The following is a 27,739-nucleotide window of genomic DNA, read 5'->3' as shown; positions in this document are numbered from 1 at the left end:
CTAGAGTAGCGGCGTTAAGTACATTGTCTTCCTGAGTTTCGGGTTTCTTTTAATAGTTAGATTCATCTTATACCAAAGAGATTCAAAGATTTTTTTTCTTTTGTTTGATTATCAGAAAGTTGTAGCTATTCCTCAGGTTAGAAAAAAAATCAGTAATTACACGGAGTTTATCCTATATTCAAACTCCCCAATTACATATTGATTAAGATTTTGCAGAGATATGCATAACGAAGACTACTAATCCCTAATCGTAAAATAAAGTTTTCAAAGATAAAAGGACACCGGAGTGACCGGACCATGAAAGAATTCAGAAAAGCGATACCAAATTACTAGTACAATAGACTTGGCTAAGACAAGTGGTGCCAAATTCCAAATAACTAATCCAAAACAAAAGCCAATTAAATGCTATTCCTCTTCTTTGCTCCATAAATGGTGAATTCCAGTTATTTGATCATCAATTTTACAGTGTGGAAACTTTTGATTTAATCTATGTCTTCAGTTTATAATTGTCTATATTAGGAATAGACATCATTTGGAAAAGGGTTTGTGTTTTCCTATCGATTACCGACTCAATTCAGGATTTATACTTTAAAAGAAAAAACATCAGGAACTGAGAGATTGAATGAATGTGTACCAGCGATAAACATAAGACGGTACATCACGCCACTACTTTCGTAAAGTAACGAACTGACGGTGTTATCTTGGTTTTTAATTGATTGACACGTGTTTTGTTATGGTTGGTGGGACAGGGAGGAATAGGGTAATTGGGGACAGGTGATCAGCAGCACCAACAAAACCTAAGATGTTCTTAATATCTTGCCTTTTCCCGTAATTTTTCCCACAATTTTGTGCCGATGCCCTTAGGAATTCTCGTCTCAACAAAGAGACCATCTACCATCCTACCAATTGGCACAACTTTATTTGGGCGTGGGTAAACATCCATACTACAAAAAATAAAAAAAATTCTTTATGGTGTTGTTGTAGGACAGTGGTAAAGTTTGGGTGATGATATCAAAGACCTGAGTTCGAAACTCGATAGCGTCAAAATTCTTTACCGATCAAAATAAAATAAAATCCATTTTATCTTCTATTTGTTTGTTCATAGTTGACTGAATTTTCCTTAAATCATTAAGAAGAATGGGCCTGCCACGGGAGTTATCATCTACCGGAGATACTCCCTTCTTGTGCAATTCTGAAGTGCATCAGCATCCATGACCATAGCGTTAGCAACTTTCTTATTATGGGCTCTTCTGGATCTATTTTTTGCTTCCTCCATTGCCTTTTTAAAGAACGATTGTTTTAGGAACCATGTTTTTTTTGGGGACCATGGTCTTATTAGACCAACCTCTCTATACTTATAAGGGATGTCCTAAAGTTAGGTAAACACACATTTAACCTTTACTTTAGTTTAAATTAGAACTAACCTAATAACTATATAAATCTAATCATATACATCTAAACTAAATGAATATATTAACCAAAATCAAAATCAAAAACAAAATTGGAGGGGAATCGAATATTTTTAGTTTTGAGAAAAAAAAAATATTCTCTTCTTCTTCTCTCTTTCCTTGACGTTCCTAGTTCGATTGAAAAACACATCAATCGTTTTTAATTCGTTTTTTGATAGGGTAAATTGAGTAGAAATCATCAAATGATTCGGTAAATTGAGTAGAAATCATTAAAATATGGTTTAAATGGAAGTTAAAGTGTCATGTTCGGTTAGGAATAGTTTTAAAAAAAACTAGTTTTGTAACCGAACATTCTGAAACCAAGAACACGAAGAACACTTCGGTTATCACGAATTTATTTTTTCGTAACCGAACTCCGAGTTTGGTTGGTTCGCAAAAAATAGTTTTAACCGAACTCCTCACTGAAAACCAATATATTGTGTTCGGTTGGTTCGAAAAAAATAGTTTTAACCGAACTCCTCATTTAAAACCAATATATTGTGTTTGGTTGGTTCGCAAAAAATTCTAAAACTAGTTAGTAACCGAACTCTACCCATAATACAAACAAAACAAAAAAAATGTAACCGAACTGTGTTATTTTTCCCACTATGTTGAGTTATGATTTAACCGAATTTTGCCTACCCTGTTCGGTTTGTTCGCAAAAAATCTTGACAAACCGAACTCTTCACTAATTCCGTACATGTGTAGTTCGGTTAGATATGTTGTTGGGTTAAAGTTTGCGAACCAACCGAACATTACTCTGTAAATCCTATAAACAAAGTTCGGTAACATGTCTTTTTACCGAATGACTAAAACCCCCATTAAAGAGCGAGTTAGATAACCTGCGTGTTTGAAAGAAGTAACCGAACTACACTTTCAGATGAGTTTGGTAACCTGTTCTTCACATAACGTAACCGAACAAGCCCAAATCTACTATAAAAATTTACAGTTTTTTGAAAATTTGGAGCAATTCAACCAACATTATCTAAGTTTGAAGTATACATGGGTACCCAAATACCCTTCCTCCGGTTGTGGTTGGTAAAATCCATCGTTTTTCATGTTTTCCTTCTTCATCTTCTCTAACTTTACTTTCTCGATAATTCTACTTCTTTTAAAAAAAAACCTATATGATTTTTTAATCTCACTAATTATCTTTAACTTAATCATCTCACTAATCATTACACTAACTATTATTAATATTAACTAATCATTACCCAAAATTAATCAGGAGGATAATTTAGATATTAATATAAATATCTAGATAAGGGATGACCTAGATTTACTTTTAACGTCTTTTACCCAAAATAAAATCATGATCCCCAAAAAAACCATGGTCCCAAAAAATCGTTCTTCTTAAAACCTTCTTTATCAACTCGTAGGCCTCTTTCTTTTGTCATCCACCAAGTAAGCTCCAAAGGAAACCCATACCTGTCCCACAATACAAACGCATCCTCTCCACTTAATACCTTCCCCTGGACTTCTTTAGCAATCATCATATTGAACTCCTTCACACCCTTAAGTAATGTCTTTTCAAAAATTGTTTCCTCTTTCTCGATAATTTCTCTAATATTCACTTTTGTGTGCACATATTTCATTATCAAACACGTGTATATAGGAACATACGTTGGAAAGCATGCGGACAAAATCATCAAAGTATGATGACATGTGCCCACAGCTAAGATGCCCATCCCGCCGACGTTGGATATTTGCCCGAACAAATCTAAGCGCAGAAGTTAAAAAGACGTACCGGTAACACGATGTACTGCGGAGCACCAGATAACTCCCGAAGAGTTACTTTATCTCATCCCAAAAGAAGCCAAGATCAACGGTGGAGAGAAAATGAACTGACATGGATGTGACAGGGGCAGAAGACACTTGCCTGACACGAGCAGGCGCCTCAACTACCCGCATTAAACACTCTGAGCAGCATACGTGTCGATCAACCTGTGGAACGAACGAGGACGACTCTGCGTGATGAAGTAATAAACGAAGACCCCCGCGTGATGGACACAAACACAAAGATAAGGTTCCAACGGTCCTCAGAGATGGGTCCCACACTCTAACCCTATAAATACCCCCTCTCCACCAAGAGTAAGGGGATCGGAAAATTGAGGAAGGAAGGAGAGAGATTGTGAGTGTAAGTTAGTCCTTTACCATATACAGATCTATGTAAACCCCAAAGTCACTCGACTATCTTTGTAACCATCAAGTATATAGTGAAACAACAACCCCGTGGATGTAGGCCTTAGTGCTGAACCACGTAAATCCCAGTCTTATTTACATTTCAGCACTTTATATTTGCCTAACGCTCCATGAGTTTTACTTTTATGCTTCGTTTTCTTTATCTTCCCCTACGTAAACGCCCCTCTCGATGTTATTGGATGAGGCTATGATAAACCCGAAGGTTTGGAGCCAAGGAATCAATGCCATTGTATTATCAGTGCGAGTCCGTACCTAGAGTGCGAATATTTTTGTGAACATATAGATGCCTTCGTGATTTACGTGTTCACAATTTGGCGCTAGAAACAGGGACTTCGTCCCGGTAAAAGATTTATCTTATCCTGTGATTTCATATTAAATTAGCATATGATTGCTCTATTTCATCAGCTCTAGCAGTATTTACCTTTTGTTAACTTTACTATATTCAAAAACGCACCCGTTATCTTCGATGGTCCTGGCAGTATCTGTCGAAGCAATTTAAACTGGTTAAAAGATTTATCGCTTAGATCCATGGATTTACATTTTTTAGATCTCGTACGGACCTGGCTTTCCAGTGGGTCGCTTTCAAAAAATTTCAAAAAGATCTACGTGCATTTTCAAGGGGATCCTTTCACGTTCCCGCGTACCTTCAATGAACCCGCATTTTTAAAAGTTCTCTGTGGCCCTCGGGCAGTTTTTCCCGGTCTTGGAGTAAGGAATTTTGTAAACTAACCCGATCCGCACGGACATTTCTGTTTCTCGCTGTTTGAAATTCCCTTGTGCAGAAAGAAAACGAAAGCGACAAAAGGACCCACGATGGAAAAGATGCAGGAAGCAGGAAAATCCAAAGTCACGTCAAAGGAAGCACCAAGGACAACCCCGATCATCACCCGGAGCAAGCAGAAAGGAGACAAAGCCAAAATGACCAGTCAGAGGCAGGACACTGCGGAAATCACTTCGCCTATGAACGCTAACTCCGTCGCAGCCGCGGCCCTCAGAGCAGCGGCAACAAAGTATAGTACAACAGCGGCTGCCCCAAAGGCTGCGGAAGCCAGCAAAACTTTTGCTACGAATCAATTTCACCAACCAAAAGAAAGGGTGGATGAATCCAGAACACACCAACCCGCGCACCCCCGACCTTCGGAATGCCATCAACAAACGAGCAAAATCAAACTGTGCGGCGGCTCTAACGCCGCAGATGGGCACTTCGCCCGATCTGGAAATGCCGACAATCGAAGCTGAACCTCCCCCACCTTTAGTGCAAACCATAGAAGAAGGCGGCACCATTGCCGTAGTAGCACGAGCTGGGACTCCCAATCAGGGGTCGAACCAATCACATCGATTGATGGCCGAGCTTGAGGAATTGAAGAAGAGCCAGAAGATTTACGCAGATGTGTAGCTCTGTTGGCCAGAGAAAACCAGGATTTAAAAGACCGGATTGCCCTAAGCACAAAGACGAGCCAACAACTCGATGAAGCAAGTTCAAAGGCACCAGAACCAAACCGAGACCGAAGAGTCATCGTAGCAGCAAATGGAAAAGCGGCAAGGGGTAGTAGCGCATCCCGACCCGGATTATAACGACGGAGAGTCAAGCTATCACGAGCAGAAGAGCGTAGGGCACCACCGCGCGATGGAAGAGCTGCGTGATGAAATGATGGCAGAGATCAGGCAGTTAAAAAGTAGACAAGGCGGGGGAAGGTTAGAAGAGGTCATGAGAGAGGCTAACTCCACGCCCCTAACTCATCGCCTGGCCAGCACCCCTATTCCACTCAAGTGCCCTGTCCCGACATTTGAATGCTATGACGGATCCAGTGATCCCGCTGCACACATTCGGTATTATAACCGTGTCTTGGCTAGATGGAGTCAAAACGACGCAGTACTCTGTAGGTACTTCCCATCGAGCCTGAAGGGATCGGCATTGTCTTGGTTTGATAATCTGCCGCCAGACTCCATCCACTCCTACGACCAACTCGCAGAAAAGTTCTTAAGAACTTACATGTACAACAAGGCTGTTAATACTGGAATGGATAAGCTCTTTTCGCTAGCAATCGGCTATAAGGAAACCACGAGGGAATACACTAACAGATGGCACAAGGTCTGCCAAGCCATAGGGAGTGTGGACCCGGTGGTAAGTATCAACTGCTACAAGTGGGGATTAGACCGAATGAGTCCACTATTCGTTGAGATTCATGGAAGCGTACCTAAGACAGAGGGAGATCTTCGAATAATTATTGAAAAGCACGCTCGTCTTGAAGAAATCCAGCGTGAAAACCCTAGGGCATACACGCAGAAGTCTCACCGTACCAATTCAGCAGAACAAACCAATGGGGCCAAAAGGAATTGTTCAGCGGAGAGGCCTCACGAAGACAGGAAGGAACGAAGGGACGAACGACGAACAGGCGATCGAAAATTCGAAGATCAAGTTTACACGAAGCTCAATGCTAGCTATGCTCGGATCCTGAGAGAGATCAAAGGAAGGGAAAACCTGGAGTGGCCATGGTCTAAGGGAAAACAGCCCTCGAGAACCGAGAAGTCTAAAGATTATTGTGAATATCACTGCTTCAACGGACACCAGACCGAAAAATGTAAAAACCTCAAAATAATGATCCAAAAATTAATCGATGCTGGCGAGCTCAAACATTACATACGAAAGGATGTCGCCGAGGATAGATCCAAACGAACCAAGCCAGTCCAGCTTCCAGAAGGGAACCGCACAATCAACACCATTTCGTGTTCTGAAGCCGCAGGGCCCTCACTTACAGCACAGATAGGAAAGAGGTTACGGAAGCAGTTCGAAGACCGCTGCGAATTGTATAAGATCGATGGGATAGAGGTGGACGAGCACGAAGAGTGGATGGACTCGCCTATTATTTTCGATGCTGAGGATATCGAAGAGGACATGGAAGACCATAACGACCCCCTGGTCCTCACACTACCAGTGGCCGGATGTAACCTCAAAAAGATCCTCATAGACGGGGGCTCAGTAAACGTTCTATTCTACGACGCATTCAAACGAATGAAACTCCATGAAGAACAGCTGATGACCTCTTATTACACCATCTACGGATTCAATGGTTCACCCACGAAGCCATTGGGAGACATCGTGTTGCAAGTTAACGCCGGACCCATGAAAGTAGAAACACGATTCAGCGTGGTTGACGCCCCATCCCCCTACAACGCCATTATCGGACGAAAGTGGTACATAAACTCAAGGGAGTGGCGGCAACGTACTACCAATATCTCAGATTCCCTACACCTGAGGGAGTAATGGAAATCAAGGGAGATCGGGTCTCTGCAAGGGAGTGCCAAGCCACTCAGGATCGCATCAACAACGAACAAGAAGAGCAGCAAAAAACCCGAAGAATTAAAATAAAGAAGCCGCGAAAGAGAAGGCCATAGACCTGTTCCTCAAGGAAACTACAGGAAGGGGTTTGACCAAAGATGATAATGTCCTAAACACAGAGACAAGTACTTCAGCAGCCAACGAAGGACAGAAACATACTAAATAGCAATCAAAGAACGTCCCAGTTCTCGGGGATCCGAAGCCGGTGTTCACGCCAGTAGAGCCCGTAAAAGAAATCAACATAGGAACGGAAGAAAACCCGAAGATGATCAAAGTAGGGACCATAATGGACGAAAAAAGAAGATTCTCTAACCAAATTACTTAAAGAATACGCGGATGTATTCGCCTGGAAATTAGGAGATATGCCTGGGATTGACCCAAAAGTAATCCAACACGAGCTGCGCATCAAACCAGGCACACCACCTTTCAGGCAAAAAATAAGAAAAGTTGCACCGGAGTATCATAAGGCCGTGGAAAAAGAACTTCGGAAACTACTAGACGCAGGTTTCATCAAGGAAGTCAAGTACCCTACGTGGATCTCCAATATGGTCGTCGTTCCTAAGAAAAATGGAGGGGTTAGGATATGCATCGATTTTACTAACCTCAACAAGGCATGTCCAAAGGACAGCTATCCCTTGCCAAGCATAGATCAGCTGGTAGAGGCGGTAGAAGGATATGAAGAGCTGTCATTCATGGATGGACATTCTGGCTACAACCAAGTAGCCCTGGCAGAAGAAGATCAGCCACACACAGCGTTTTACACACCCCACATGGCTACACTAGAATGCCCTTCGGACTTCGAAACGCAGGGGCAACATACCAAAGAATGGTCGATGCTATCTTCAGGCCATGGATTGGTAGTACCTTAGAAGTTTACGTTGACGATATGCTCGTCAAAAGCAAGCTGCGCAAAGATCACCACCAGGATCTGAGAGATATCTTCGAAGCAATGAGAAAACATCACATGAAAGTGAATCCAGAGAAATGTACTTTCGGCGTCACCTCGGGAAAATTCCTCGGGTATCTGGTAACAAAAAGGGGCATTGAGGTAGACCCAGTAAAGATTCAGGCCATAGTAGAAATGCCGTCCCCGAAGAATTTAAAAGAAGTGCAGAAACTCAATGGGTCCATCGCAGCCTTGGGCAGATTTATTGCCCGATCCTCGGACAAATGCAAACATTTCTTCAATATTCTCAAAAAAGGGAGCAAGTTTGAATGGACCGCAGAATGCGAAGAAGCCTTCCAAAAAATCAAAGAACACCTAGCTTCAATTCCGATCCTGCAGAAACCGGATCCTGATGAGGTTTTGGCATTACATAGCAGCAACAGAAGACGCAGTCAGCGCAGTGTTGGTCAAAACCAATACGAAGATAGAACAGCCTATCTATTACGTCAGTAAGACCCTCAATTCTGCGGAAAGGAACTACACAAAGATCGAACTTATCCTAGCATTGGTTTGGGCTACTCAAAAGCTGAGAACCTACTTCCTAACTCACTTCCCGCGTCCCATGCAAAGCACCACTGGAAGCAGTCCTCAAAAGCGCGGGAAAAGTGGGCAGAATAGCCAAGTGGAACACCCACCTGGACCAATTCAACATCATTCATGAAATTCAACATTCTCGAAAATCCCAAGTTTTGGCGGATTTCTTAGCAGACCTCCCCCTGGACAACGACGAAGAGATTAAGGGAATACCAGAAGCCGAAGAAGAAAGCAAAGATCCAATGGATATCCTCGAACCCGCGAGTCAAAGACAATGGGAAGTCTTCGTCGACGGTTCCAAAAATAAGGAAGGAGCAGGAATAGGCATTGTCATCACCACCCCAACCGGAGAAAGGATTGTACAGGCACTCAGGTTAGAATTCAAAGAGCATACCAACAACATCGTTGAATACGAGGCAGTCGTACATGCCCTCCGTGTAATAATAGAAATGGGGGTAACCGATGTAAGACTGACAAGTGATTCGCAGCTTGTCATACGGCAAATAGAGCTCGAGTACAATGTGTACGATGACACCCTCTCAGCTTACATGGCCTTGGTCCAAACATTGGCGTCACAAATTCCGAACATCAAATTCCGGCACTTATGCAGAAAGGATCTCAGGCATGCGGATGCCCTAGCATATATATCATCCATGCTGAAGGATAAAAGCGTCGAAGCTATTAAAATAACAAGGGTATACGAGCCTTCGATTGCATCTCAATTCTCCTTCGCTACCAATCAAGATACAGTGGAAGAAAATATCGAAGACCAATAGGAGAAGACATCCATAACGATTTTGACGAAGAAGATATCCTGTCAAGAGCAAATCAAGACGAAGACTTCAGCAACGAAGATGATTGGAGAACGGTGATCCATGCGTTTCTCGAAAAGGGAAGCTTACCCGCGGATCATAAACAAGCTAGGAAAATACTCTCCAAAGTAGGAAGATATGATCTCCGGGATGGGGTCCTGTACAAGAAATCCTTCCTCGGGCCATTACTACTTGCTTATCCCGGAGAGAGGGGCACCGAATTCTAAACGACATCCATTATGGTGACGCAGGGAATCATAGCGGCATGAGGTCACTAGCCGACAAAGCAAAAACGCAAGGATATTACTGGCCCACAATGATACAGGATGCCGCAAGGATGTCCCGACGGTGTGAAGAATGTCAGCGCTTCGCCAAAAAGATACACGCGCCGGCAACACTGTTAAATTCTGTAGATAGCCCGTGGCCATTTGCGAAATGGGGCATAGATATCGTCGGGCCTTTCGTCGAAGGGTCAGGGAAAAGACGATTTTTGATAGTAGCCACGGACTACTTCAGTAAATGGGTGGAAGCCAAAGCCTTAGCCAGGATCAGAGACGTGGACGTGTTTACTTTCATATTCCAAAATATTATTTGCAGATTCGGCATACCAGCGGAAATCGTGTCCGATAATGGTAAACAATTACAGGGGAAAAACATAGACATGCTCTTTGACACTTTCAAAATAAGGAAAAACAAGTCCACCCCCATATACCCTCAAAGCAACGGACAAGCGGAAGCTACCAACAAGACCCTCGCCCTTATCCTCAAAAAACAATTAGACGAACATAAGGGGCGATGGTGTGAACAGTTGCATAATGTGTTATGGGCATACAGAACAACAAGAAGATCTGCCACCGGGGAATCCCCGTTTCTCCTCACTTATGGAGCTGAAGCAGTCATCCCGAAGAGATCCTCATGCCAACCACAAAGACCGAAGCATGGGAGAAAAATCTCACAACAGACATGATGTTAGAGAGATTGGACGACCTAGAAGAAAGAAGGGAAGCAGCATTGCAGAAGATGGAAAATTATCAACGAAGACTAGCAAGGGAGTACAACAAAAAGGTCAAGCTTCGGAATTTTGTAGAGGGACAGTATGTGTTAAGAACTATCCCACAGTATCAACGAGAAAAGATGGGGAAAGTTAGCACCTACGTGGGGAGGACCCTTTATAATACACGACATTGCGGGAAGCGGTTCCTATTACCTTCGCAATCTGAAAGGCGAGGTCCTCCGACATCCTTGGAATGCTAAGTGGCTTAAACCATATTACCCATAGGAGCAACGCAGCTTTGCATCTGCGTGAAGAGTACCAGAAGAAGAAGGCAGCGTGACCGCTCTACATGTTTCTATCTCTGGACGAGGAATTGCAGGCCTCAACCTATCAATCAAACAAGCTTTCCTAAAATTCAAGAAATCAACTTATCAACAATATTGGGGAAAGTAGTTAATCTACAATCTCTCAGGGCTCCCCCATCAGTGTAAAGACCAGGGGGAAGGCACCCAGCAGAAAGAGATACCCAACCAATCTTAAGGCAACACGGGTCGACGGAATGGGTGTATGTAAATTTTTAACCCCATATCCTAGAACGTTGCCTCGGCCCCCACCGTCTGGGAATCCTCTGGCCAAGGGTTCGCCAGCGGGGTGACAGGTCTCAAGCCGATCACGAAGGTACCTCCCTTCGGTATCGCACCCAAACACTTAAAAAACTCTTTTGTTTTTAGCGTCTTTCATCACAATGCCTAAAATAAACAACAAACTGATATTGCAGGTATATCAAAAAAATGATCCATTTCATAAAGGTTGGTTACAAAAAGCGGCAAGGCCATGGATTGTAAATTACACATCAAAATTTACAAGGAATACATCAAAAATATTCTTTTTACAAAACTAGCAAAATCTAACGGAAGGATAATGATGCCGCGGTCTCTACTTAGAAGATGCCGCCCCATCAGCAGGGTTGTTCCGAAGAGTTGAAGGGACGCTCCCACCAGATGAGGGTCCCGAGGAGCCAGGCAAGGAAGCAGGCACTGGACGACGCGGATAGCTCTTCACAAGGCCATGCTCGGTCTTAAGGCCAAGCTCAATCTTCTCCAGCATCTTGTTTGTCTCCTCAGCCAATTGACACCGAGCCTTATGCATAATAACTGTCGTCCGCTGTTGGGCTTGGGATAACAACGAAGATAGACGATTCACTTCTTTAGAAGCTGCACCAACGGCCTCTTCGCGGGATGCCGCCAAACTCTTAAAATGATTAGTCTGTTCTTCCTGCTGCGCTAAGGAAGATTGAGCCTTTTCAAATTTTTCATTGCAACGCGGAGTTGTCCCTCGAGCTCTGAAAAAGACAACACAAGGGAGTTAGCACAGAAAAGACACAATCACACTCGATGAAATAGAGTTATACCTTCGACACAAGCCGAAGCCTCTTCATACTCATTAACAACCGCATCTCGCGCTTCATCAAGATGGTCATATTCCGCGGATAATTTCTTATAATCTAGTTGAAGGTTGGTGAGAGTAAATTGACTGGCATCTAGTTCTACCTGCTTCATCGAATCCATGTGACGAAGATGGTTGACTTCGTTGTTTATCTCTGATACCCCTTTGCCAAGTCTGTACATACATACTTCAAGATTTCTCTCAGACTCAGCCAGACGTGCTATTTCAGCGCGAGACGCAGCAAGGGCCTTGCTTAGAGCCCAAACTTCGGCTCGGGCATCGTCCCGTTCTCTGGTAAGACACAGCATGCTCTCATTAACTCCCGGAAAAGGAAGGGAGCGAGCCTTTCGTAATTCCTCTTCCAGAAGATGTATCCTAGACTCCAACAATGAAGTTCGCTCACGGGATTCCCGCAGATTCTCACGTGTCCACAGCAGCGTACCATTGAACAAAGTACGGTCATGGTTATACAGATTCTGCATATCAACCATTTGAACATGCCTTGCGCGCCATACCTCAGCCCGAGCGTCCCACTTTTTGGCTTCACTCTTAATTTTCTCGACCAGCTCTTTGATACGAGATTTTTGCCGTGCCCTTTCGTTTCGAAGCCATATCAACTCGGGGACGCCACCCACTGGAGATAGGGTGGGGAGACTCAGACAGAACAACTAAGGAATATAGAGGAATTACGACGCACTGCGAGGGTAAAAGAGGAAAAAGAATCAAACCTGTGAAAGCTGAAACTTGGCCGCGAGTTTGCTCTAACTCAGCGCGAACGACAGCAAGCTCTGAACGAAGCCCAGCCTCCGCTTCACCCAGCCTTTCTTTCTCTTTAAGGCTTCTTTCAGTTCTTCTATTTCTACCTCAGCCGCAGATAATTCCTTTTCTCTGTGACGAAGCTTAGCCTCCAGCTTCAAAGATTTCGCCTTAAAGAATTGATACACATGGTTACAATGCTCACTCCTCATCATCTACACATCAAAACGGCAAACATTATTACACCGAAGGATTCAATCGTCACGAAGAGATATGTACGAAGACTTACCTCCAAGACACGCTGCTGAGGAAAACCATATTGGTAACCGTCGGCTATGGCCATCATATCCTCGACAGAAGTAGGAGGCTCCGGTACAAGGGTAGCTTCGGGAACACTCAAACTTTTCCCCCACATCTCAGATACCCGCGCCTTGGAAGACAGTTCCATCATCCGACGGGTATAAGCATCGGAATCCTTTTCACCAGCAACCACCGGGGCAGGATGAGGGACAAACAACAAACCCTTTTTCTTAAGCCAATCCATTATGGCGTCCTCACCCTCAAATGTCAGCGAATGAGGGAAATCCTCAGAAGGCGAATCAACCACGGACTTCCCCTTGGCTGATATTGCCTCATCAACACAAGTTTCGGCATCAACACGCACATCGTGATCACCCGCCTCCATCCTGAACCAGCGTCTTCCTTACCAGACCCCCCGAGCACATCCCAATCATCATTGGGGGAAGTAGAGAGAAGTCTTCAGGAAAATCAAGAGCATCGTCAAGGAGATCCCCTGCGGAATAAACCCGGTCAAAAGAACTCTTGAGACATGGTGGGGAGAGTTCCCGCAGCATCACCAGCAGGACTGACATATCAGCGATAACACTGCCATCAGCTACCGCGGCATTATTTCCTCCATCACCTTCAAAACCCGCACCAATCTCCTCCTCGACATTAGGGGGGAAGTATCAGTACGTTCTTCCCCATCAGAAATCTCATCCTCGGCAAACTCTTCGTTTACCGGACTGGTAACTTCTTCATGAACCTCAGCCTCACCCATCACAATGGTAGAAGACTGCTTCGGCCCAATCTTTTTCTTCTTCGAAACCTGCAAACCAACACATGTTCCACAGAGTTACTTTCCGAACAGTTACTTTCCACAGAGTTACTTTCGAACAGGCGCGGCCAGAAACTGCAATAACCATACCTTAGCAGTAGTGGCACTCTTCGGTGGAAGTATAGCACCAGAACCTTCCTCCTCGTCTCCTTCAACGACGTCGAGGGCATAAGGAAAGTTCATACCTGCGAAGTTTAAACGTCAGGGACAGAAATCTCCATAACGAGCAGGAGGAGATTCACGTGGCCTGCTACTCCCAGAAGGACGCCAACCGCGTGGACCGGGAATCCAACCGTATGCCCAAGGACCAACAACTTCGATTACAGTAGCGTGCCACTCGTAGTCATGGTCACGCTTGATCCTCTCACGTGCCGGAAAAAGTTTCCGCTGACTAGACCCCTCGGTGCCTGGAACATACTTCAATTTGGCATCGCTGACCTCACTTAACAGACGAATTTCACCCCGAGGAGCAGCGAGATTCCGAAGACTAACACTCCACGGTTTACGATTCCTACTATTGACGTAATCACCAAAAGAGATGTTGAAGTTTTCAGGAGTATACCATTCCCTCTCTGCGGGATTTGGAACGTAACATGTCATCGTCGTCTGTCCCTTACTCCGCAGATAACACTCCTTCAGTGCACGGAGAGAATTCCTCGATAATTGCGACACAGAACGGCTGTGAGTATTGGTAGAAGAGCCTTCACGACCATCAAGCACATCGTAATAGAAGGAGTCGCCAGACTTGTACAACGGCAGCATAAGACCCGCCTCAAAAGCTCCAACCGTAATCAACAAATGGAACTCGTCAAACTGATACTTCGAGAGGATCTCATAAGTAATATCATCCTCAGGGGCATAGAAACGATCCTCGAAGGCTTGAAGCTCATGCTTTTCCTTGAAAACTTCATTGTCAATATGCTTAAACGTCACTTTCTTCTTGCTGACCGAAACACTGCGTATCACCGGGGCAGCCTCATCCTGTTCCGCGGGGTCGGACGAAGCAACAAAAGCCTCGGAAGCTCGTCTTTTCAAAGAGGGATTCTTAGACGATTCAGTCCTCGGGACACAATCTTTGGTGTTCTTCCCTTTGAGAGGAAGTACTGGAGGCGGCGGTAGAGGGTGCTGCACAGGCACTACTGAACGCAGAGGAGGAACATCAAAGGCAACAGCACGAGGAGGTGTCTGCGCACACCTAACATCATCACGAGGACAAGAAACCGCACGATCGGCAGCGTTTCGAGACCCGGAAGGATTTTTTGAGGGACCATCTTTCCTAGGAAGAGAGTCCTTCGCCCCTGAAGAAGAAAATCTGATACCACGGGGATCCATTTGAGACTCTCTGCGCGAAGGGGATCTCGGTAGACTAGAACCCGGAGTTTGATAAGGAAGCTGCGGACGGTCAGACATGGATGCGAAAGATACAATATAAACAAGTTAGAAACAAACACAAGATCATCACCAAATATCAAAAAACCACAAAATTAGCAGTCCATCTCAACATAACACAGAAACCCTAAAACCCCAAACGCAAAAGTCCAATCAATACACGTAAAACAATGGCCTCCACGATTTGAGACAAAGAACAGGGGCAAACTAGCATACAAGCATTAGAAAAGGGTTCTCCATCACAAACAAGGGACGACAGCAGCAGAAAGGGGAGGCTAAAATACGATCAACAACAGAAAGTTTACAACCAACACAGCTTAAAACAAAAGGAACAAAGAAAAGAAACCTTACCACCACAAACAGCAGCAGGAAGAGGACAACAAACCAGAAACAATGAAGAGGGAGCGTGATTAATGCTAAGACAGAGAATTTAATGGTTGAAGAACAAAGAATGACAGAGAATGAAATTAATTTTCGAAGGAGAATGAAATTAATTTTTCTCCCCTCCTTAATATACTCGAAAGAAAGAGAAGGAAGTTAAGGGAGGAATGGGAAACGTGCCCATTAAATGAGCAGTTAATGCACGAATAAGAAAAATGCCCAAGTCTCTAGGAGAAGTTATTAGGAGAGAGGAAGAATATGTAACGACTGTTTTCTTCAATGCTCCCACTAAACACTCAAGCCTGAAGAAAAGGGGCAAATTGTGTGCACATATTTCATCATCAAACACGTGTATATAGGAACATACGTGGAAAGCATGCGGACAAAGTCATCAAAGCATGATGACATGTGCCCACAGCTAAGATTCCCATCCCGCCGACGTTGGATATTTGCCCGAACAAATCTAAGGGCAGAAGTTAAAAAGACGTACCGGTAACACGATGTACTGCGGAGCACCAGATAACTCCCGAAGAGTTACTTTATCTCATATCCAAAAGAAGCCAAGATCAACGGTGGAGAGAAAATGAACTGACATGGATGTGACAGGGGCAGAAGACACTTGCCTGACACGAGTAGGCGCCTCAACTACCCGCATTAAACACTCTGAGAAGCATATGTGTCGATCAACCCGTGGAACGAACGAGGACGACTCTGCGTGATGAAGTAATAAACGAAGACCCACGCGTGATGGACACAAAACACAAGAAGAAAAGGTTCCAACGGCCCTCGGAGATGGGTCCCACAATCTAACCCTATAAATACCCCCTCTCCACCAAGAGTAAGGGGATCGGAAAATTGAGGAAGGGAAGGAGAGAGAGATTGTGAGTGTAAGTTAGTCCTTTACCATTTACGGATCTATGTAAACCTCAAAGTCACTCGACTATCTTTGTAACCATCAAGTATATAGTGAAACAACAACCCCGTGGATGTAGGCCTTAGTGTTGAACCACGTAAATCCCAGTCTTATTTACATTTCAGCACTTTATATTTGCCTAACGCTCCATGAGTTTTACTTTTATGCTTCGTTTTCTTTATCTTCCCCTACGTAAACGCCCCTCTCGATGTTATTGGATGAGGCTATGATAAACCCGAAGGTTTGGAGCCAAGGAATCAATGCCATTGTATTATCAGTGTGAGTCTGTACCTAGAGTGCGAATATTGTTTGTGAAAATATAGATGCCTTCGTGATTTACGTGTTCACAACTTTCTCTTCATGTTGCTTCAGCTCTGGAAAAACATTCCCCATCAATTCTACCACAACTCCAACAAGTCCACTAAAGAAACCTTTTTTAGATATAAGTATTTCACGTTCATAGCGCACTCCTCGTCTAAGAATACGACGTAGGACATATTCACGACCCAGATTTCCTATACGAGATCCATCAGCAATTGCAAAACATAGAGTTCTAATATTATCTGCCACAACTCTGTAGGCCATGTCGATGTTGTCTTCATCATCTTCTCAACTCTTCCAGTGTAGGTCCGAACTCCAGTGGTCTGTTAGATTGCATCAAAAATGGGCATGAAGATATCTGTGTCGTAGTTGCTGTTTTTGTTCTGAGAATTGAAGTCAAGCGTTCAAAACGCATCCCAGTGTCGACATGCTTCATAGGAAGAGGTGTCAAAGAGCGATTGGTTTCCCTGTTGAACTGAATAAACACAAGATTCCATATCTCAATGCATGTTGGATCATCACTGTTGACCAAACAAGAAGCATCTTTGTTGCCAATTCTATCAAAATGGATTTCTGTGCAAGGTCCAAAAGGACCAGTATCCCCATCTCCCAGAAGTTATCCTTGCACCCGAACGGCAAAACACGATCAGGTGGCAAAAATTTCAACCATATATCCCTTGCTTCATCATCAGCTTCGTGTTTCTCGTCACCACCAAAATATGTAGCATATATTTATCAGTTTTGATTTATAGATACGTAATTTAGAATCATTGAACTTCTTGATTACCACACAATAATATATGAATAGAGTTTATGTCAAATACCTTGTAGCGCTAGTCCTTAGCCTTGATCGATCAACCTGGAACAACATTAATACCTTGTGGAGGTCTTGGTTTCTCTCTCTTCACCTTAACCGTAATGAGTTGCTAATTCCTTGGATACAATAGTGATGGTTACTGTTTCCCTTTTATAGGTAGAGAGAGGACCAAGTTCCTAGGGTTTTAGTATTAGCCTTAGATCTCGACCGTCCATCAAAGAAGAGATATATTAGGAATCTAACTCCTTATATAAACCAAGTTATAGATATTTAGCAATATCCTAGTTATGACCAAGATTCTCACATGGGCTCAATAAAGATTATTAATCTCATAAGAAATTATCTTACATTCTCCCACTGGTCCATGTGATTATCAGTAATGGTTAACTATAGGATTCATAAGGCGCGCGTAATTGCTAAATATAATAAATTAGTGGTTAACGTAATACCTTGATTAAACAAGCTACTCATGCGAGTCATAGCGGTTGCACGTTGTCTTGTTATCAACATGTTCCCTTCCATGTACCACAACATAAACAACTTACTTAACTAGGTCTTTAAGAGGAGTATCATAATGGTCCAGTGATGTCTTCAGATGAAAGACTATTTCTGTTAACATTCATCCATCCACATAAGTGTATACTAAACATGGATACAGAAATATATTCAGAATTGCATTAATAAGAGCTCAATAAGTATTCAAAACTAAGCACATAAACTAGCTGAATTCAATAATTAGTTACTCCCACAGACCTAAGATTTACACTTTTCTTAAGAGGTCTTAAATGGTAACTATTCGGTAAGTGCGTTTGCAAAAATAATTGTGCTTAACGGTAAATAAACAACTTATTTCTCTGAAATTCATAATTCACATATGGATACTCAAGTTTATGTGTTTTGTTCCCTTTGCATTCATATTGTGCTTTAATGCTGCGAAGTTAAGACGATAAATTTCAGCAATATAGAGACAAACTTAAATCTCTAAGTCTCGCAGTCATATTCAAACTCAATTGTGGAGCTAATTTTAAGGGATTCTTCCTTTATAGAATCCACACATCCAGCAAAATTGTAGTCTGAAAACCCAATCAACTTTAATTGGGTTGAGTAACTAATGTAAGACATAAGTCAAGATTAGTATCTCAAAATCTTGATAGCTTCGGCATAATTTGTTCTTCGATTTCATAGATATATGCTAACATACCAACAACTCGTTATATGTTCCATTTTAGAGACATAATGAAGATTATATTAAATTTATATCTTCATTCGGAAATGAAGCGAAATTTGCTATGTGTGTTATTATCTCAAAAAATTCTTCGAATATTCGATAGACGCTTTACATGAGGGATTTAGTAATCCATACAATATGTGACTATCACATGGTAAGCTTCGTTGACATCCTTTATTTAGAATCATAAGAGATATGCATAAAGTCAAGATCACTACTCGTAGGTAGTAAGTCTTAACATAAAATACCAAGACTATGAACTTCTCCCACTGATCTTGAGGTATATGCACCGATCAATAATAAATTCATATAAATCCAGATAACTTTAATGGTCTTGTTGAATTTTAGATACATAATATTCAAGAAGTTTGCTTAATTTTATACTTTGGTTCTTAAGTTTTGCAGACTACATGTTCCTATCCATATAAGGCGAGGCCTTCATATTGACACGCATAATTTTCTTTACAGTTTATCATTAATAAAGACCATTTCACATTTAGTTAATGCAACTCTTTGGTCATACCGAGCTACTAATAATACTATGATAATTCTGAATAAGTCTTTCTTTGACACGAGAGAAAAACTTATTTATAATGAATGCATCGTTTCAGAGTAAAATCTTTAGCAATAAGTCTTGCTTTATACCGTTTAACATTGCTACTACAGTCGTGTTAGGTCAGAAAGACCCACTTTCATACAACTGATTTATGTCTTTCGAGCAATTGAACAATATCAGAGACTTGACTTTCAACCAATGACTTTTGCTCACATAGCATCAATCAATTAATCAAATTTATTACACATAATATTTGTGAACCGAAAACCGAGTCTTTGCCATTCCATATCAAAATGTAATAAATTCTTGTAAGAAAATCATTGAAACAACATGAATAACTTTCTTTCAATCTCTGTTGAGACCTACTTAATGTTGGTTCATGTTGTTATCAAAAAATTTCTTTATTGGCAGTATTTATATTATGGAGTATTAGGTCAGTAATTTGTGGTCTTTCATTATCTAATGTTCTAATAATGAGAAGATTCACAATATCTATAGAAATTTTAAATAAAGGGATCATTATCATGATTTCTTAAACAGATATATCCATGCACTCCCGTTGATTATGCCATCATTAACGAATTTATATTTTCAGTTTCAATGAGTCTCATACTACGGTTAGAACGTTAAACAATACCATTTGGATTACTTATGAAAACGAATTAACCAATAATAGTTTCCAAATTCAATTTTCATTCTTTGGAATGTGAGCCCTCACCTCCAACTGAACAACCATAACTTAAAGGTGATTTAAACTAGGTTTCCAACCATTCTAGTCAAAAGTGTGTCTTTGAAACTGCTTTATTCGGAAATCTATTTAAATTACACAGTTGTTGAAAGAACATACATTCACTGATATGTGGTCATTATACATAACTCATCATGCTTCTAACCATTTTCATAAAAGTGTAATTTTGCCTTTTATTATACACCATTATGCCGAGGATAATTTAGCCTTGTTTATTGAGCAACAAATCCAAACTTTTGGAGATACTATGTAAAAGATTTAGGATATTATCATGTTTTGTCATACCTTTTACAATATTCACCACCTTTATCAGACTTTATGATTTTCAGTTTCTCTATAATTGCCTCTGAATTTCAATAATGAATATTCGAGAAAACATCCACGGATTGAGATTCATAATGCAATTGATAGAGTACACGGTAACGCGAAAAATCATCAGGTGACAAACAATTTTATCTTCCAAAAAATGGACGATTAAAAGTCTACAAAATAATCATAATCAACAATTAATAAGAACAAAATATGAAATTTATAATAGAGATAAATGACAATTAAACTTACAATAGTTTCATACCTTCAATAAGATTCTCCTGTGGGTAAAACCTTATCAAGGAACAATGTGAGACATGAAAAACATCAGTACATATTTTACCTTCTCATACACACAACATTATGTTTGTTTAATACCACAACTAGAATCACCTGTGGGAGAATCTCGTCCTATCATGTATTAACAAACCAAAATAATTCTAATGTTCAACCTAATACGTCGGAATAATAGTCACATGTGGGTAGCTATTATTTTACATGTATATGAAACATTTAGATAAACTTAATGGTTGTTTAAACGTGTGAACCAAAACTACTTGTGAGCAGTGTTTGTTCTAATCGTTAAATCAAACTAAGAAGACTCATAATATACAATACTTACAAGATAATAGTTTAGCATCACTGTGGTGATAACTGAACAAATCCAACAAACATGTATAATTGCAACTATATCACACTAACCTTTCTTGTGATATTGCACAGTCCTACTCAATGATATGGACATACTTGATCCGATCATAAATTTAGTCGATTATAAACATTTACGAGTAACCCTAAAACATTAATCACAAATATTTATTCAAAAGCATATCATATATATAGGTTGTGAAAATGTCAATACCCTTTAGTTGAAAAATATCCAAGCGTGACGAACCTTTCTTAACCCAAAATCGAGCATCAATCAATAATGAAATTTCATTTAAGAAAAAATTCTTTGATGCGTTTATTTTGATGTTAGTTTGAAAATTGTAATGGATAAGGGACATAATGTGGATTAAAATAAAATAAAAGTGCTAGAATAGGCAATAAAAATCATATATTTTCACAGATATGGAGAAATTTATCCAAAAGTAATACCTCAATTTTTATAGAGGATGCAATAAGTTTTGGATAAAAGAACATAATAAAATATTCATGAAAATCTGAAGAAAAAAAAAACTATAATGGGTTACTCAACTCGATAATGAGTTAAAAAAAATAAATTCTTTTATGCATTTCATAAGAGAAAAATTATGCAACATTTACTTAATCATGATCTTAACTTTTATCTTTAGTAAATGCAGTCAAAATTGGTACTCAAGTTAGAAAATGAGGAGAAATGACACTAGACACTCGTTAAGACGTAAAGTGATTCAGATCCATAATGTATAACCAAAAATCACATCCTTCAGTGTTTTCTTAAACATGTGAACTCGAATCACCCGTGGGCAATTTTTTTTCTAATGTATTTAAGTAAAACAATATTATAAGCACTTAATAGTGTAAACGTTTATGGCTAAAAAAAATCATTTGAAATCAGTATGGTGATTGCCAAACAACTTAACAATAATGCCATAAATTAATATGGTAATTCAATAATCGCTAAACCTTACTTTACGGTTTGGTGAATTCGCGTTTGCAATAATATTATGATTAGTGTTAAAATAAAAATACTTCAGTATCACTGTGGTGATAGTTAAAGAGCATCGACATAATAACCTTAGAAAAATAAAAGAAATCAATAATGGAGAGAAATCACACCATAGTACACATAAACATACACCATACCGTAATGAACATACGCATAAATCATATCATAATGCACGCTCAAATTCAATAGCGAAAAAAAAATGGTTATACTCATAAAATTTTATAATGAATTTGATAAAAAAATCATTTCCGATTGTACATTAGTTTTCGATAAAGCGGAAGCATAATAATAGAATCGTATTTTGTTAGTAAAGTCCACTTGATAATCTCTTAAAACTATCATCCAAATTGGTTTTGCTTAGAAAGCCGTTATGATTATCATTTTATTCTATAAACAAAAACAAAAACAATTTGGTCCGGATAATGACTTTTCATGAAGGGAAGCATAATAATGGATTTATTTCTTTAAGAATAAAAAATAAAAATAAAAACTTCCCAACTACTGTTCACATTTTAATCCCCAATTAGTGCCAACGGTAAATTAGGTTTATCCATGAATTTCATTATTTTAGATTGGTTCTTACTACGTACACATAAAACCAAAATGAGTAAAGGCCGCATATGGACAGACAAGCCACAAGACACAGGACTAGAACAGGTGTACACACCAGAACAGATATTCAATGTATATGGAACCGGGTTCAAGAGCAAAACAGGTGCATATCCGAATAAGGAACCAGATCCGGGTTGGAACAGTAAACTGGGTCCGGGTTATAACGGGTTTAGGATCCTGGGGATTGGAACGGGTAGTTTAGTACGGACGTCAGTGCCACTTCATGTCGTTCAACTGAGTGGTTTTGTCACAAAAGTCAACCAAACATTCTCTTACGGCCCATAGCAATCAAAATTGTCTAACCCAGAATGACAGGACCACAACGTCATAATTTCTTTTGTCTTCCACACTTGCACAGAAGAAACAAAGAAACCTAAGAAAAACTAGTGCGGCCGAAATAAGTTGATTCCTGATTCATGGATTTCATTTTATGCTATCGACTATGACGATCTGTAATGACAGCGTGATGTATAGGACGGCGCGTGAAGTTTGAATACAAACAAACAAAAAAGACAACATTATTGCACATCCTTAACGGACGATCATGAGTTCTAAACACTAGTTAGATGCCAACTATAAGTTTTGATTTATAGATACGTAATTTAGAATAGTTGAACTTCATAATTATCACACAATAATATATGAATAGAGCTTATGACAACTACCTTGTAGGGCTAGTCCTTAGTCTTGATCGATCAACTTGGAACAACATTAATACCTTGTGGAGGTCTTGGTTTCTCTCTCTTGACCTTAACCTGAGTTGTTAATTCCTTGGATACAATAGTGATGGTTAATTAGGAATCTAACTTCTTATATAAACCAAGTTATATATTTAGTAATATCCTAGTCATGATCAAGATTCTCACATGGGCCCAATAAAGATAATTAATCTCATAAAAAATTATCTTACAATATTCTGCAAGAAGGTAGATTATATACCTGAGTGAGGAGTTCCCATGCCCAAGTAATAGCTTCAACTTTGAAGTAATCTCCGAAGGACCAGTTACCAAGCATCTCAAAGAATGTGTGATGGTAAGTATCTTTGCCAACATCGTCCAGATCATTATGCTTCCACCTGCACGAATACACTTTTGAGAATTACAAGCACGCTTGAGCTTTCTCAAGCTACTGTCAGGATCAGCAGTTCCTAGGAAAATTGGCTTGAACTGGTTCATGCCGGCAATAGCAAACAGAACGCTTGGATCATCCTCGGGGACAACAGGACTGGATGGCCAGAATGTATGATCTTTTTCTTGGAAAATTTTTAGAGAAGTCTCTCTGACTTTCTTAGCAGGCCAATCTGGCTCGGTTCCACTCATCTTTATTTTCTCTACAAACGAATCTCTATGGGGGTAAGAAGAATGGCGTTATCAGTTTGTATATTATGAAAGAATGAAAGAATAATGGGTTAGCATGCACTTGGTATATTTATAGATGTTTGAGTTGTTGCTTGATTAGGAAACCCTAGTTGGCAATTGATTAGGAAGCAGTTCTAAAGTAGAAAACTAGCCCAAAAAAAAAAATTCTTCCTTTCATATTGAGTCGGCCAAGTAGGGTTGAACATGGTTTTGGTTTTCTGATGAAACCGGACCGAACCAGACCAATTAGGAAGAAACCAAACCGAACCATTTATTAATGGATTGGTTATGGTGTAGAAAGTGGAAAACCGATAATGTTGGTTTTGGTTTGGTTTGACCACTAAAATCGAACCAAAAACCATTGGAAAACCGATTAATTTTTAAACTTAGTTTTTACCTTGATTTATAAGTATTAGAATCTACCCATTGATTTAGAGGATAAATAGAAACCCTAAATCTAATATTTCATTATAATACTCTCCCTCTTTCTCCTCCTCTTAGTCGCCTCCCTTCTCCGCCCCTAACTACAGCAGCCACTGCTGCTACTCGACTTTCTACTTCCCTTCTTCCTTCTTTTTTGTTTGTCAATAACTAAATTAAGATATATTATATATCTTCTTTTGATCTCTAGATTTTGAGTATGCTTTAACTATTCTTGATTTTTTTTTTTGTCTGTAAATTTGTGTAAACCAATACTATCGGCAGTTACGATTTTTTTATCTGTAAATTTGTGTATTTGTTTTTTGTTTGAGTCGTTTGACATAATTATTGGTTAACCAAAAACCACTGGGACAAACCGAAACCGACTGGAACCATTTGGAAACCGAACCAATGGTTAATGGATTGGTTTGGTTTAGATTTTTAGAAACCGATAGTATTGGTTTCGGTTTTGGTTTGGCTAGAAACCGAACCAAAACCGACCATGAACAGCCTACGGCCAAGTAATATCTAGACAATGTGAACTCAAAGTAGTTGAGTCGGCCAAGTAATACTGTAGGTTACTTGGAGTCCAAGGGAAGTATACTTGGAAGCCAAGCTCATTTTAGCCTATATAAAAGCAGATAGATATCCTATGCAATTGTGTGAGCAAGAAGTACTAAAAGAACCAAGTGTTGCTCCACCACTACTATATCTCTATCTATCTACGACAAGGAACTCTATATGAGCAACTCTAACACTACTAGCTCATACATCTCCACACTAATGCTATTAAATCATCAGACAGACAAGTTTCTACAAAAAAAAAAATGAACACATATATAGGAAATCACTGATTTCGATCGGATGTATGAGCCTAAATTTTTTTGATAAGTACTCGTTCAACCCAAGGTTGCGTTTAGTCATGTGATGGTACTGAGGATTTGTTTAGTCGTTTTTTCCCCATTGTGCTCACAAATCAAAACCAAGGACCTAGTTAGCACAATGACAGAGACAGTCAAAGTTGAACAAGCACTCTCACTAATTGTCTCTTTGGTCTATTTTGTGCATTTAATGTTTCTTGATTGCGATCGCATACAAGAACAGTCGATAGTAAATGAAAATTTAAGCCACTTACCCCTCAGTGTATAATAGCATAAATCTGCTCTAATCAATTTGAATCTCTCGTATACAATTCAATCATAGATCTATCTTCTTTATCCATCTTTGATTTCTTTGAGAAACATGGATCCGTGTTTTTAAGTTTCACTTTAAAAGCCTTTTTTTTTTAATTTTTTTTGTGCCTGTTTTTTTATGACGAATGTTGCTGTTTGAAAATTAAAATAAAGATTATGTTTTAACAAAAAAATCCGAGAATTCAAAAGGAAATCTAGTGCATCTATAGTATAGAGTTCGTCGTTACATTCTTGAATACGCAAAAGATTAAAAATAGCTAAAGAGAGACGGAATGAGTTGCTCAGTCTACAATGCAAAGTCCACTTTCCAAGAGGGCAGTGGAAGTACTGTTGGCATTGGCGTTAACACAAACGGAAGGAACATCGTGCTATCTGCATCATATACATTTCCATTATCCAAGCAGAGCTCTTGAACGCTTCTGGTTTGGATATTGATCTCCCAAACCCACTGCTTCCAACCTAGCAAAACAACGTTACGATCTACCGGACTGAAACCTAAAACTCGGATTGTTGCATCTTGATCAGCTGCCGGAGAACGCAGTTGAGATAAGATATTGTCTACTGAAATATCCTTGTGTAGTACTTGCCAGTTGAGCTCATCGAGCATCCAAACACTCACTGTCAGTTTCCCTCTTGTCCATCTAGTTCTAGCGCAACAGACCCGCCCTTGTGACTCCCCAATGCAAAAATCAAAGTTACAATATTCTGCATCATCATCGAACTCCTCAGTTGGCAAATTAATCAAACTACATTGATGTGCTTCACTACCATTTTTCTGATTGAGATTATAAATTAACAATCCACCCACAATTTGATTCCAAAATAAAACACCATTGAGGATAAAAATATTCGGGTACTGATCCAACAACCAAACATATTTATCACACGAAAGTTGAAAACTTTCCCATTCACCCAGATCAGAAGAAAATATATTAACACTAAATTTCCTCGAGAACTTTTCAACTACTTGGATACGTACAACTTTATAACAAGTTGCGAATGGCGACGATGATTTCTCACAAAATATATCACTAATATCAACTTCAGTAGCCGGGGAAGGTGGTCGTGAAGGAAGTGAAACCCATTTATGAGTAAGTGGATTACAAACATGATACCTAGTCTTACCATATGAATGTAATGAACGACAAAGTACCAAACCATTGATAGAACCTAACAGGTACCCTTTAGCTCTTTTAAGTAACTTTGCATTGATAAGAAACTTAAAAGAGAACAAGTGTTCGTTTCTAGACATATATACTATTACTATTACGAGATATTCCTGAGATATTCTCAGGAATATCTCGTAATAGTAATAGTATATATGTCTAGAAACGAACACTTGTCGTGTACGCAACGTTATTTCATAGATATGTATCTTTGTATATTATTTGTCGTGTACGCAACGTTATTTCCTGTTATATTTCTGGTTCTTGTATATAAGACCAGATACATGTACTTGTTCCATATACACTTTACATAATCCAATATACCATGACAAATTCTGTCATGGTATCAGAGCCAAGTTCCTCTCAACCCTAAATCAAAACGTGTTTCCGCTACAACAAACAACAACCAATAATCATCAGTACTTGAATCATAAAACTCAAACCCTAGTATCATGTATCCTCTTTCATTATCACTTAACATGTCACGTGAAGATTATCAACCCATCACTGTGAAGTTTGATGGAACCAAGTATAATCATTGGTCCTTCTTAATGAGAAGTTTTCTCAAGGGAAAAGCCATGTGGAGATATATTGATGGAAGAGCCAAAAAGTCTGCAACTGGTGTCGCTATCACTGAGAAAGGAAAAGAAGCTGGAGAAGAAACTGCTGAAAGCTGGGAAGTTAACAATCACAAGATATTAACCTGGATAAGCAACACAGTTGTAACTTCCATAAGCATGCAACTTACAGGTTTTGAAACTGCCAAAGATGCATGGGACTTTCTTTCAAAAAAGTATACCCAAATTAATTTTGCTCAACGTTACAAGCTAGAACAAGATATCAGATCCATGAAACAACAAATAGAACAATCTGTTTCAGACTTCCACTCTGAGATGTCGATTATATGGAACCAGTTAGCACTAATGGAACCCAACTGGACAGCCGACATAGAGTTATGGCAGAAATACAGAGAAGAATCACGACTAGTTCAGCTCTTAATGGCATTAAAAGATGATTTTGAGACTGTAAGAGCCTCAATACTACATCGATCACCTCTTCCATCTGTTGAGGCTGCATTGTCA

General features: G+C 40.1%; 1 pseudogene; it reads right to left on the bottom strand.

Annotated features, from left to right (window-relative positions):
• Nucleotides 1-1,058: 1,058 nt before the first annotated feature.
• On the bottom strand, nt 1,059-23,867 carry LOC113294207 (annotated as a pseudogene).
• Nucleotides 23,868-27,739: the final 3,872 nt, after the last annotated feature.

Source organism: Papaver somniferum, chromosome 7, assembly GCF_003573695.1.
Source record: "Papaver somniferum cultivar HN1 chromosome 7, ASM357369v1, whole genome shotgun sequence".
In the NCBI taxonomy this organism is placed as follows: domain Eukaryota; kingdom Viridiplantae; phylum Streptophyta; class Magnoliopsida; order Ranunculales; family Papaveraceae; genus Papaver; species Papaver somniferum.
This window is presented reverse-complemented; position numbering and strand designations above follow the sequence as displayed.